This window comes from Panthera leo, chromosome C2 (assembly GCF_018350215.1).
Source record: "Panthera leo isolate Ple1 chromosome C2, P.leo_Ple1_pat1.1, whole genome shotgun sequence".
NCBI classification, from domain to species: domain Eukaryota; kingdom Metazoa; phylum Chordata; class Mammalia; order Carnivora; family Felidae; genus Panthera; species Panthera leo.
Window position 1 is genome coordinate 95,868,687 of NC_056687.1, and position 13,483 is coordinate 95,882,169.

Genomic DNA, 13,483 nt, shown 5'->3' on the forward strand with positions numbered 1-13,483 from the left:
GCAGTGTGCTTGCCTTAGGAAGTAAAACTCAAGCCACTACATATAGACTGATCAGTTTTTCTCTCTATCCCAACCTTAACGTTCAGGTTAGCCTTTTGGACAGGGAGATGCAACAGGCGAATGTTTGCAGTTCTCCACCCATTCCTGATCACCCTTTTGAATACACATGGCCTTGTGACTTGCTTTGGCCAATGAAACGTTCATGGAAGGGATGCATGTCACACCCAGGCAGAAGCATTAGGAACCCGTGGCCAATTCTGCAAGCTATCTTCCCTTGCTGCAAACACTCTGGGAGCAGGGGTTTGGATAGAGATTCAACGAAATTGAACCAGGAAGATGGAGTCCATTCACTCAAGCTAAACATATTGAGTACCAACCATGTGCAAAGGAGGCACCGTTAGACACTGGGAATATACTAGCACACAAGGCAAAGCCCCTGTTCTCACAGACGTTCCTGTCTGCAGGGCAGACATCTATTTTTAACTTCCATAAATGAGTATTTAATTCTGGCTGTGACTCATTACGAAGGGAGGTGGAGCATGTCAAGAGAGCACAAAACATGAACATCCTAGGTCTGAGATTTGATGGGGGGGACTGATTTAAGAACAAGTAGGAGTTACCAGTTAAAGAATGATCCAGGCTGGGGTCCTGAGCAGAGAAGGGCATAGTGAACCTGAAAAAGAAAAGGCCAGCATGGCTGGACAAGAGAAAGTGGGGGAATGGTCCACCATGCTTGTAAACACAGAGAAACCACACGAGATGGGTCCTTGTGACCTTTGTTAATGATTTCAATAACTTATTCTAAATTTACTTGGGTATCCTTAAAACAAACACTGGTCATACATCACTCTTATAAAATCCTTTTCTCTACCCCAGCAGCCCTTTAGAGTGGCACGGAGTTCTTCCTTGCTGGGAGAGCCTGAAGCAAGTTGAGAGATTGAACATGTACCCCTGTCATGAGGTCACGAGTGGTGTCTCCCACTCCTTCAGAAGTTACCATCACCTTCTGCCATCCCAGGTACCCGGCAGGGCTGCTCTGCAGAGACCAGGATCAGCTCTGGCTATATTGGTAGAAAGGTATTTGTTACAGGTATTAAGTTGCTTATGGAATCATGGAGAAAGGGGTTCTCTATTGTGTTTCTAGGAAGAACCTAAAGCCACCCCACATAACTGGGCCACCAAGAATGCTGCTGCCCTGTCACAGTGTGGATGCACTGCACCTGTTGAAACTGGAAACCGCTGCCGCAGCTGCTGGCTTGAAACCATACGCATCAGGAAATTGGGTGTCGCATGACCTGCCCCTCTCCCCAAGCACCTCACTTGCAAATTCAAGACTTGCACAAATGCGAGGGATCAGCAGGACCTAGATCACAACCAGAACCTAGCTTTAGAGGAGGCTGGGAAGTGACACTGTAAGTTGTAGTTTCTGCAGTGTGGAAAAGCTGCTGGAAGAGGGTCGAAGATTTTGAGCGTGTAACTCATGGCGCTCGTCACACCACAGCTCAGAGGAACTGACGCCAAGTGAGAGCCCTGCTCTTGAAAACCTTTCAGCTCTCACTTTAGCAATTGAAAACCCTATACTTATCTAGTGCCGCATTCCTGGTCTTGCTCTTGTTTTTTCTCCACCAAGAATAAAACCACTGTATTTCTCCACTTCTGCATTTTGTTAAAGCATGTGCCCTTCTGTTTATCTGTTCCTTATGTTAAGAACATTAGAAGCTGTAGGAGGATAAGTTCATCACAAGTGAGCTTGTCAGAACTCAGCTCTGTGTAATGTGCATACAGGTGCTCATGATACGAATGTTTGTCCCATTAAATTCTTCTATAAGGCAATTGCTGCAGACTGTTTTGAGAAAGTTGTAAAGGGAGCATAAGGAATGCAGTTGGGATGAGCTACAGTGAGCATCTAGCTTAAGGGCCAAAGGAGGGTAGATGTTTCAAACCTCTGTTGGCCTCCATTATTTTCTGTGACTATTTGGACAGTACTTTTAGAGCTTTCTAATTCTCTTTGCACTTTCTTTACCTTAGGCTGCTTTCTTGATCAGATGTTTAGAGAGCCCTTGGATTCTCAGGCTTTTGTGTGAGCTTTGATGTTTTCCTGGTGCTGGGCACACGGGAACTGCCAGACTATTGTCCAAAGTGATTGTGCCATTTTATATTCCCACCAGCAGCATATGAGGGTTCTGAATTCTGCACATCATTGCTCTTATCTGGCTTTTTGATTCTAACCATCTTACTGGACATGAAGTGGTATCTGATCGTAGTTTAAATTTGTGTTTCCCTGGTGACTGATGATGTTGAGTGTCTTTTCATGTACTTACTGGTCATTTGGCTGTTTGCCTTGGAAAAGTGTATATTCAGATTATTTTCCCTTTTTAAATGACTCATTAGCTTACTGTTTTTATTGTTGAGTTGTAACAGTTCTTTATATGTTCTAGATACAAGTTTCTTATCAGATAAATGATTTACAAATATTTCTGCCATTGTGGGTTTTTTTTTTTCACTTTCCAGATAATGTCCCTCAAGGCTCAAAACTTTTAAATTTTGATAAAGTCCAATTGATCTACTTTTTCCCCTTTGTTGCTTTTGTTACTTGTGTTTTTGGTATTTTATCTAAGACTTGGCACAAAGATTTACTCCTATGTTTCCTTCTAAGAGTTTTATAGTTTTTCCTTACATTTTTTTTTTAAATATTTTTTTAAGTAATCTCTACACTTAGTGTGGGGCTCAAACTCATAACCCTAAGATCAAGAATTGCATGCTGTGGGGCACCTGGGTGGCTCAGTCGGTTAAGTGTCTGACTTCGGCTCAGGTCATGATCTCACGTCCATGAGTTCGAGCCCTGCGTCGGGCTCTGTGCTGACAGTGCAGAGCCTGGAGCCTGTTTCAGATTCTGTGTCTCCCTCTCTCTCTCTGACCCTCCCCCATTCATGCTCTGTCTCTCTCTGTCTCATAAATAAATGTTAAAAAAAAAGATTAAAAAAAAAAAAGAATTGCATGCTGTACTGACTGAGCCAGCCAGTACATTTTACATTTTAGGTCTTTGGTTTATTGAAATTAATTTTTGTAATAGTGTGAGATAAGGATCCAATCTCATTCTTTTCATGTGGATATGGTTGTCCCAGCACTATTTGTTTAAAGAACTTCTCTTTCTCCATTCAATGGTCTCAGCACCTTGTTGAAAATTAACTGACCATAATTAGATGGGCCTATTTCTGGACTCTCAATTCTATTCCATTCACTTATATGTGTCTGTTCTTATGCCAGTACCACAATGTCTTCATTATTGTTACTTTCTAGTAAGTTCTGAATAGGGGAAGTATGAGTCCTCCGACTTTGTTCTTCTTTTTCAAGACTGTTTTGGCTATTTGGGGTCCTTTGAGTTTCCATATGAATTTTGGGATCAGCCTATAAATTTCTACAAAGTCAGCTGGGATTCTGACGGTGATTGCATTTCATCTGTGGGTCAATTTGGGGAATACTACCATCTTAACACAGTAGGTCCTTTGGTCCATGGAAATGTAACACCTTTCCATTTATTTAGATTTTTTAATTTTTTAATTTTAATTTTAATTTTAATTAATTTTTTATTCTTTATTTTTGACAAAGAGACAGCGAGACAGAGTGCAAGTGGGGGAGGAACAGAGAGAGGGAGGCACAGAATCCGAAGCGGGATCCAGGCTCTGAGCTGTCAGCATGGAGCCCAAGGTGGGGCTTGAACTCACGAATTGCGAGATCATGACCTGAACCAAAGTCTGACGCTTAACTGACTGAGCCACCCAGGTGCCCCTATTTAGATTTTTTTAATTGCTTCCAACAATGTTTTATAATTTTCAGAATATAAGTTTTATGCTTCTTTTGTTAAATTTGTTCCCAGGTATTTTATTCTTTTAATACTATTATAAATGGAATTTTTCTCTTAATTTCATTTTTGGATTGTTCATTACTAAGTGTATAGAAATTCAACTGATTTTTGTATATTGATCCTAAAACTTTGACAAATTGTTTAATACTAATAGTTTCTGATACTAATAGTTTCTAATTATTGCTGCAGGTTTTTTTTTAATGTTTCAAGTTTTTATTTAAATTCTGGGTAGTTAACATATAGTGTAGTATTGGTTTCAGGAGTAGAATTCAGTGATTCATCACTTACATATAACACCGAGTGCTCCTCACAAGTGCCCTCCTTAATGCCCATCACGCATGTAGCCCATCCCCATACTTACTCCCCCCATCCCCCGCCAACAACCCTCAGTTTGTTCTCTATAGTTAAGAGTTGCTGCAGTTTAAAATTTACTTTCTATTTTACTTATTACTAATTCATGCACAGATTCTGGAAGAGCTTCAAAACTCCCTCCAACATGGCCAGATAAATAAAAAGTCATTCCTGCCCCAGTCTTTTTTTTTTTTTTTTTTTTTTTAACTGAAATATTCCTCTTAAAATCCTTTGTTTTTGACCACTAATGGACTAGTTGAGCCTAAACCTGGTGCCTGTCATTCTGGGATTTCCCTTTATAAATATCTTGGGATCTTTTTCCTTTCTGAATCCCATGTTTTTCTTTATCTTCGCTAACTGCCTCATTTTCATGGAGCACAAAATCCATTGGCTTCCTGAGAAAGTATATATGAAAGGGAAATTTTTTTGAGACTTAACTTGTTCGAAAAGCTCTATTCCTTACCTTCCACAAGACAGTTTACTTGGGAATGTAGAATTCTACATTGAAAATAACTTCCCAGAGTTTTGAAGACACTATTCTATAGTCTTCTAGCTTTTAAAGTTAATGCTAGAAAGTCCAGTGCCAATTTCAGTCCTGATCTTCTTTATGGACCTAAGTTTTTCCTCTATACCAGCTTTTAGGATCTTCTATTTGTCATTGTTTAGAAATTTCATGAATAAGTGCTTTGATACTGGTGTTTTCTTCCTCATTCTTTTTTTTTTTTTTAATTTTTTTTTAATGTTTATTTATTTTTGAGACAGAGAGAGACAGAGCATGAACGGGGGAGGGTCAGAGAGAGGGAGACACAGAATCTGAAACAGGCTCCAGGCTCTGAGCTGTCAGCATAGAGCCCGACGTGGGGCTCGAACTCACGGACCGCGAGATCATGACCTGAGCCGAAGTCAGCCGCTTAACCGACTGAGCCACCCAGGCGCCCCTCTTCCTCATTCTTTTGATGACTATTTGGGAGCCCATTTCAATGTAGAAACTCCTACTTTCCAGTTCTGGGAAATCTTCCTATATAATCCCCCCCCCCCCTTTTTTTTTCTGTCTTTCTGGAGAGAATAAGCTATTACTGATAGTTTTAATTGTAGCTATTTATTTTTAGTTTTTTCTATAATATAGGAACCATACTCTGTTACACTACAGTTGCTATTTCTTTTTTTCTTTTCAAATTTTTTTAGCACTTATTTTTTTTTTTGACAGAGAAGCAGAGCATGAGCAGGGGACAGGCAGAGAGAGGGAGACGCAGAATCCAAAACAGGCTCCGGGCTCTGAGCTGTCAGCACAGAGCCCGACGTGGGGCTTGACCCACAAACTGTGAGATCATGAACTGAGCTGAAGTCGGACCCTTAACCAACTGAGCCACCCAGGAGCCCCTATAGTTGCTATTTCTTTTTAATATGCTTAATAATTTAATATTCAGAATGTCAGAGCACACAACCATTAAATACTTGGTCTCCCTTGAACATATCAGTTATTCTTAGAACCACAGGTAAATATATATTCATTGATCAACATCAGTTAGTCCTTATGCTGATGTTACTTCAAGTACTTTTGTTGTCTAAAGATCATTCTCTAGATTAAGATTCCCCAGGAAGAGTTCATGGCAACAGTATTTCCTTAGTTCTTAAGTGTTCATAACAGTATGCCTGAAGTTCATCTTGGTTAATTATAGAATCCTTGGCTCATTTTCTTCCTTGAGTATTTTAAATATGTATTCCACTATCTAGGAAAAATAATAAACTATTGTTGAAAAGTCTGCTGACAGTCTGATTGCTTTTTCTTACATTTGTAAGACTTGGTCTTTTTGCCTTTTCTTTCTTTCTTTCTTTCTTTCTTTCTTTCTTTCTTTCTTTCCTTTTCTTTCTTTCTTTCTAAAGCTCATTTGTTTTACTTGAGTATCTCTTGGTGTTATCTATTCCAGGCAGATTTTCCTAGGTATGCTATATGCCATTTATTTATTTATTTTTTAAATTTTTTTAACGTTTTATTTATTTTTGAGACAGAGAGAGACAGAGCATGAACAGGGGAGGGTCAGAGAGAGGGAGACACAGAATCTGAAACAGGCTCCAGCCTCTGAGCTGTCAGCACAGAGCCTGACGCGGGGCTCGAACTCACGGACCGTGAGATCATGACCTGAGCCAAAGTTGGCTGCTTAACCGACTGAGCCACCCAGGCGCCCCAGCTGTATGCCATTTAAATATGCTAGATCAAGTCTTTAGTTCAGAAATAGTTTTATGAATTAAAGGTTTTAGTATTTTCTTTGGATTTCTTCTTCAGGGAATGCCCCTATACAGATGTTGGTTTGACTTTGCCTATCATCTATTTATATCTCTCACCTTCTAAATTTTTTTATATTGTAGGACAATTTTTAAATGTCTGAAAATTCTTTTATGCTCCCTCTTTCAAAGGGTAGAACCTAATTTCCCTTACCTTGAGTGTGGGCTGGACTTAGTGACTCACTGCCAATGCAAAGAATATGATGGAATCGGTGGTGAGTAACTAGGTCCTCATTGACATCACAGCTTTCTGTGTCACTCATGAATCATGTACACCACAGGGTATACCTTAGGAGAGCAGAGTGGGCCAGGATTGCTTTCCTAACTCAAATGCCTTTCTACTGTTATAAAGAGTTAATATTGCCTTGTGCTTGGGGCACCTGGGTGACTCAGTCCTTTGAGTGACTCTTGATTTTTGCTCCAGTCATGACCCCAGGGTCGTGGGATCTAGCCCCACATAGACCCCTGCATCAGGCTCCACACTGAACATGAAGCCTGCTTAAGATTCTCTCTTTTGCTTGGGTGCCTGAGTGGTTCAGTCAGTTGAGCTACTGACTGGCTCAGGTCATGATCTCACATTTCATGAGTTCAAGCCCCGTTTTGGGCTCTGTGCTGTCAGCTCAGAGCCTGGACCCTGCTTTGGATTCTGTATCTCCCTCTCTCTCTGCCCCTCATCCACTCATGCTCTGTCTCTCTGTCTCTCGAAAATAAATAAACATTAAAAAAATAAAAATTTTTTTTAATTAAAAAAAAAAAAAGATTCTCTCTCTTGCTCGCTCTGCCCCTCTCCACAACTTGTGTGTACGCTCTCTCTCTCTAAAATAAAAAAAATAAAAAATATTAAAAAAATATATTGCCTTGTGCTTTTTGAAAGTACCTGCCTCCTCCCCCACTTTATCTGGATCTTCTCTTGCCTTTCTCCACAGTGTTTCTGTGCTGCTCCATTTAGCATCTACCCCCATAGATTCTCCTCTGAGAGGGACTTTGTCCTGCAAAGGAGATTCCGTTGGTTACTGCTGAGACTTAATAGGGCCTAGACTGTCCCATACAACCTAACCTTTCCTTTGCCTTCACTCTTAGCACCCCTTTCAGGTTCTGTCACTGCTCTAAAAATAAGCTAAATTAGCTTTCTATGCTGACTGAGGACATTTAGATTTTGGAGTAAGTACCTTTGGCAGTTTTTGTTGTTTTTTTTTTTAATGAGTTTACTGGTGCTCAGTGCCACCAGAAGACCCTTTGCCTGTTTTCTACTGCCTCCTGCCACTTGCTGATACCATGTGGGTCTTATTGGTGCTCTCCTTGTACTTGGGAATTCGCAGGATACCTTATTACTTTTATAGTAGGTCATTGTTGTGCATTTGTGGTGGCGGTAGCTATTGCTGGAGAATTAGGTAGATTAAAAAATATACCGAGGCGCCTGTGTGGCTCAGTCTGTTAAGTGTATGACTTTGGCTCAGGTCAAGATCTCATGGTTCATGGGTTTGAGCCCTGCATCCGGCTCTGTGGTAACAGCTCAGAGCCTGGAGCCTGCTTCAGATTCTGTGTCTCCTTCTCTCTCTGCCTCCCCACCCCCCCCCCCCCCACTCATGCTGTCTCTCTCTCTCTCTCTCTCTCCCTCTCAAAAATAAATAAACATTTAAAAAATTTTAAAAACATAGGGGCTTTTTCGGATAGTAGAAATAATATGCACTCATTGAAAACAATTAGGAAAACACAGATGAAAGGGTACCTGGGTGACTCCGTTGGTTAAGTGTCCGACTTTGGTTCAGGTCATGATCTCTCAGTTCATGAGTTTGAGCCCCACATTGGGCTGTGCACTAACAGCGTGGAGCCTGCTTGGGGTTCTCTCTCTCCCTCTCTTTGCCCCTCCCCTGTTCATTCTCTCCCTCTCTCTCTCAAAAATAAACATTAAATTAAAAAAAAATACACCATTTTACTCTTGCACAGAAAGTATCACAGTTTTAATTTTTAGAAGTCTGGATTTTCTCTTTCCTACATCTTCTGGTTCTTGGTTTATGGACCCTACATCAACTCTTAATTCTGTAAGTATAATAGTGATTTTTAAAATAACCTTTTAGGGGCGCCTGGGTGGCTCAGTCGGTTAAGCGTCCGACTTTGGCTCAGGTCATGATCTCACAGTTCGTGAGTTCGAGCCCCATGTCGGGCTCTGTGCTGACAGCTCAGAGCCTGGAGCCTGCTTCAGCTTCTGTGCCTCCTTCTCTCTCTGCCCCTCCCCTGCTCATGCTCTGTCTCTCTCTGTCTCAAAAATAAATAAACATTAAATAAATAAAATAACCTTTTATTCTCCCTGCATTGTTCTTATTTTCTTTAAGTTCCCTTTTTGTTATTGTTTCTGAATCTCATTTTCCTGTCAGTCTTCCCTCCACTATCTTGAGATCTTTGGCCCTCCAAACATATATAGAATTAAGCATTCTATCAGGAGCTCTGTGTATATATGTAGGACTTCTCAATGAGTGAGCTTCTTCATTATTGCTTGGCAGAGATTCATGTAGTTGAAGGACCCTCAACAGTCAGTATCACTTTCCCCAGCTTGGTGTACTCCCCATATACCTCCATGGGGTGGGGATAGAGGGTGATCGAGCTTAATTGCCAGTGTGTTCTTAGAGAAACTAAAGGAGGAGCAAGGAGGGGTCTCATGGTTCAATATAGAGACATAGAGACCTTCCTTAACTTCCCTATCTAATAAGGCACTGAAAACATGACCAGTGTCTCCGTGTCCAGATCCTCTATGTTTCAACTTGTCCTAAAAATAAACTTTCCATCTTTTGCCAGGGTGGGAACGAGGCCATCTCTTGTCTGCCCTGGGGTGAGAAATAAAATTTAATTATTTAACTTCTTACAAATTGAGGTGCCTGGCTAGCTCCGTCAGTAGAGGATGTGACTCTTCATTTCAGGGTTGTGAATTTGAGCCCAATGTTGAGTATAGAGATTACTTAAAAATAAAATCTTAAAAAAAGAAACAACAAAACTTCTTACAGATTTTTAACTACTCACTCTGTTTTGAGCTCCACCCATACTTACCTCTTCCTTCAGAGTTGTCTAGGACAATTATTGGTTCACTTATGAAGTCTTTTGGGATTCTGAAATTTTTAACATTTGTTCCCCAACTCTTACAGGCACTTAAATTTAAAGTCAGTTAAATTCTTTCTTATGCTCTCTAGATTCCAAAATTTTGTTGGCATCTACCCAGGTCTCCTTATCCTTAGAGATCTATGAAGTGTTTTTTTAAAAATCCCTTGTTATTTAAATGGAGTTCAAAAGCAGAAACAAATACATGTTTACCTCTGCCAGCCTTTTAATAATTCCTTTTCTGCTTAAACTGAGAATAGTTGTATTAATGATAATGCTAGAAATAAATCTATGATAATGTGTTTTCTAGAGAAGTGTTCTGAATTGGGCTGAACTAAGCCCATGCATGCCACGTAATAGTTCTTTTTAAAAATTACCTAGGATTTTTACTTTATATTCATTAAAACCTATTTAGGCATATTTAGGCATTTATTTTAGAAAATCATATCACACTTGTATATACATAAGGAAAATGAAAGCAGAAATTAAGGTTTTTCTAAAACTTCCTTATATTTAATGTCCTAGTCCTCTGAATTATATATGTATGTTTGTATGTATATATATATATGATTCTTAATTGTGTTAAAAAAAACCCACATAACATAAAATTTACCATCTTAAGCATTTTTTGGAAGATTTTATTTTTAATCTCTACACCCAACATGGGTCTGGAACCCACAGCCCCGAGATCAAGAGTTGCATATTTCGCCAACTGAGCCAGTCAGGTGCCCCCCATCATATCCGTTTTTAAGTGTACAATTCAGTAGTTTTAAATATATTCACACTGTTGTGTATGAACTTTTCCTTCTGTAAAACTGAAACTCTGTAACCATTAAACAACTCCCCATTTTCCTCTTGTCTCCGCCCCTGGCAGCCACCATTCTATTTTCTGTTTCTATGAATTTGACTACTTAGATACCTCACATAAGTGGAACCATTCCATATTTGTCATTTTGTGACCAGCTTATTTCACTTAGTATAACGTCTTCAAGTTTCATTCATGTTGTAGCATGTGTCAGGACTTCCTTTTTAGTGAAGTAAGTTTTGTGGAGAAAGAAAAATGCATCTCCCTTTAACAAGCAGCGTTGAAAATATGACTCACTCTGAAACGCTGGCTCAAAAATTTTAAATAAGTGGTAAGGCCAAACCTGAGGATGGAAAAGAAAGAAAAGGCATTTCTCACTTCCCCCGAATAAATAACAGCTTGGTTGCAAGAGAAATAACATGTCAAATATGTATTATCCTTGGGGTTTCATGGCAAAAAACCTTACCTACTGATAATATAGTAAATATCAAAAGAATACTCAATTAATGTTAAGTTGAATTGAAACGCCAGCCCTTAGTTTCCCCAAAGGGCTCTTAAATAAGCGTGTCTGATCCTGGGAGAAGAGACAAAGCCCAGTGTTTAGCTGCTGCAGTCTGGTTATTATGTTGTGATCTGCAAATTTCCCAATTCCGTTTCCAGGGTTTGCCTCCACACCGTGAAGCCCAGTATAGGGGCAAAGGGAAAATGGAAGGTCTGCGTAAGCCTGAATTGGCATGGGAAGCCAGAGTACTTGTTCAAGTTTGTATATAGAGAGGAATTTCCTGAACCCATTTTGGGGCAAAAAATTATTTTTTTCAGAATGAGCATGGTAACCCACTACTTCCCTGCTGCCTATTGAGAAATGTGCAGATACTTTCTACTTGGCACTCACACATCTGCCTTCCTTATACTTGGTCTTTTTCTAATTCCCTGGCTTCCTCTCTGTTGTTTCCTTCCCTTCCCTTTCTCTCCTTTCTGCCTTGCCGGTTCCCCTACTGAACTTTTGTTTCCTCTTCCATCCCCTTGAGTCCTGCGTCCTGTGTTGTGCCTTGCCTCCCCTGGCCTCCTTCCCATTCTGCCCACTGTGTACTTGTCTGCAGACAACCCAGAGGGGCCTCACAGGCTGGGTGGGGTTTCACTTGGGTAAATTACCACATCCTGGAGCATCATCCAGCAGTATTTTCTTAAGACTTGGGAATTGAAGTCAGCGCATTTAGTGGGGGGAGAAGTGAAACCATTTAGTGGGATGGCACTCCAGAGAACGGCTCTGTATAAATCAACAAACGGTGACATTGCATGAAAATGACCATGAGGGGAGTCTTAAGTGGGGACCAGAGGACCAGCAAAAGGACAAGGGCCCATAAGGTGATGATGGAATCAGGATGGGACAGCCAGGGCTGCTGGTTGTGGCTGGGTTCATTAGCCAGTGGTCTTTCCCACCACCTAACCCACTGAAGCTTGGTCAGTGGTAGGGCTGCACTGGGGCCAACTGTCTGGTTCCATTGCTGTCTGTTCGTGGGTAAACCTGGGCTCCACCCTGTTCTAGTTTGAAAAGAAAATTTAGAAAGAAAAAGATGCTCAATTTTGACTTCTAAAATAATGCTCCAGGTGTATAGAATATTATTACTTCTTCCTGGCTTGAAGAGGTGGACTCTCCAAGGTCATTTTAGAAGCCTGTCTGCAAAATGTTCCTTGAGTCATTCTTGAACGTACTATTACAGAAAAAACCTATCTTATGGGGGAGAAGCCATGAACATTGTAATTTCAAGAATAGTCATTAGGCCCTGGCCCAAGAATGGGATCTAAATTTTATTAACAAAATCTAACATTCCATTGACAGGTTGTGTGTGTTTTTTTTTTTTTTTTTTTTTTATTGAGAGACAGCGACAGAGCATGAGCATGGGAGGGGCAGAGAGAGGAGGAGACACAGAATCTGGCAGCCTCCAGGCTCTGAGCTGTCAGCACAGAACCCTACGCAGGGCTTGAACTCACAAACTGCAAGATCATAACCTGAGCTGAAGTTGGATGTTTAACTGACTGAGCCACCCAGGCGCCCCATCCATTGACAGTTTTATCCCCAATTTAAGTATTTAACCCTCCCTTAGAATGAAAGCAAATCTCAGAAGGGGGCAATAGATCACCCCTTATGAATCTTTAGCCTTAACTCACACTCCTCACCTCCATTCCCCACATCCTTTGTTCCAGATGAACCAGAATTCACTGGTGGAGCCAACCAGAGGCTTTTGCAGGCCTTCATGCCTGAAACTTTTGAGCCTGATTTTTCTACTTGGGACCCCTTTCTCTCTCTTGTTTAACTTCCCATTCTTCAAAATGCAGGCAATGTCACTCCCTGTTCAAAGTCTGTTCTGCAAGGCAAGCATAGCCCAACTGAGCCTTCCCTGCCTACTTACTTAGGTCTGTCTTCCCTGATGGCTCTTACCCCAGTGGACTCTTTGGCTTACAGGCTTATCTTCCCACTAGGTTAAGCCTCCATCAAAGATGTGAGCTGTACCTTGTTCATCATTGAATCTCACATCTAGAACAGTATCTGACCCAGAGTAGGTTCTGTTTATGGAGTGAGTGAAGTTTTTACTGCCAGTGTGTCTCTAATGGGGGTGGCGGTGCAGGGCTGGGGGGGGGGGGGGAGGGAAGAAGCCAGGAGAAGCAGCATCAGAGGAGGCTGCTGAGAGGAGGCTGGGCTTACCGAAGGCAACCCCCCTGGGTGATAGTTTTGCAAAGGGCCAGTTTAGAGACATGCTAAATCCTCTTTTACTACTGTCCCTCAGAAGGTAACTATAATTGCTGAAATTTCAAATGTATTAACACATTTGATGCATTTGCCAAAGTGGTGTTTAACGACCTGTATTTCACATAATAAAGTAGGGCAAAGTTAAAAACCCAAGTTTGCTTTAGATTTGTATCTGCCACCATCTGTTGGTTCCCGGATCCTGGGTTACATCATTCTTATTTTTACATTAAACATTACCAGTAATAAAAACAAAGAAAGGGGGGAAATAAAAGCTCATGTAAGGAAATTCTGATTTCACATGGTCTCGACAGAGTCTTTTGCTTCTCAGTAATTCCAGAAA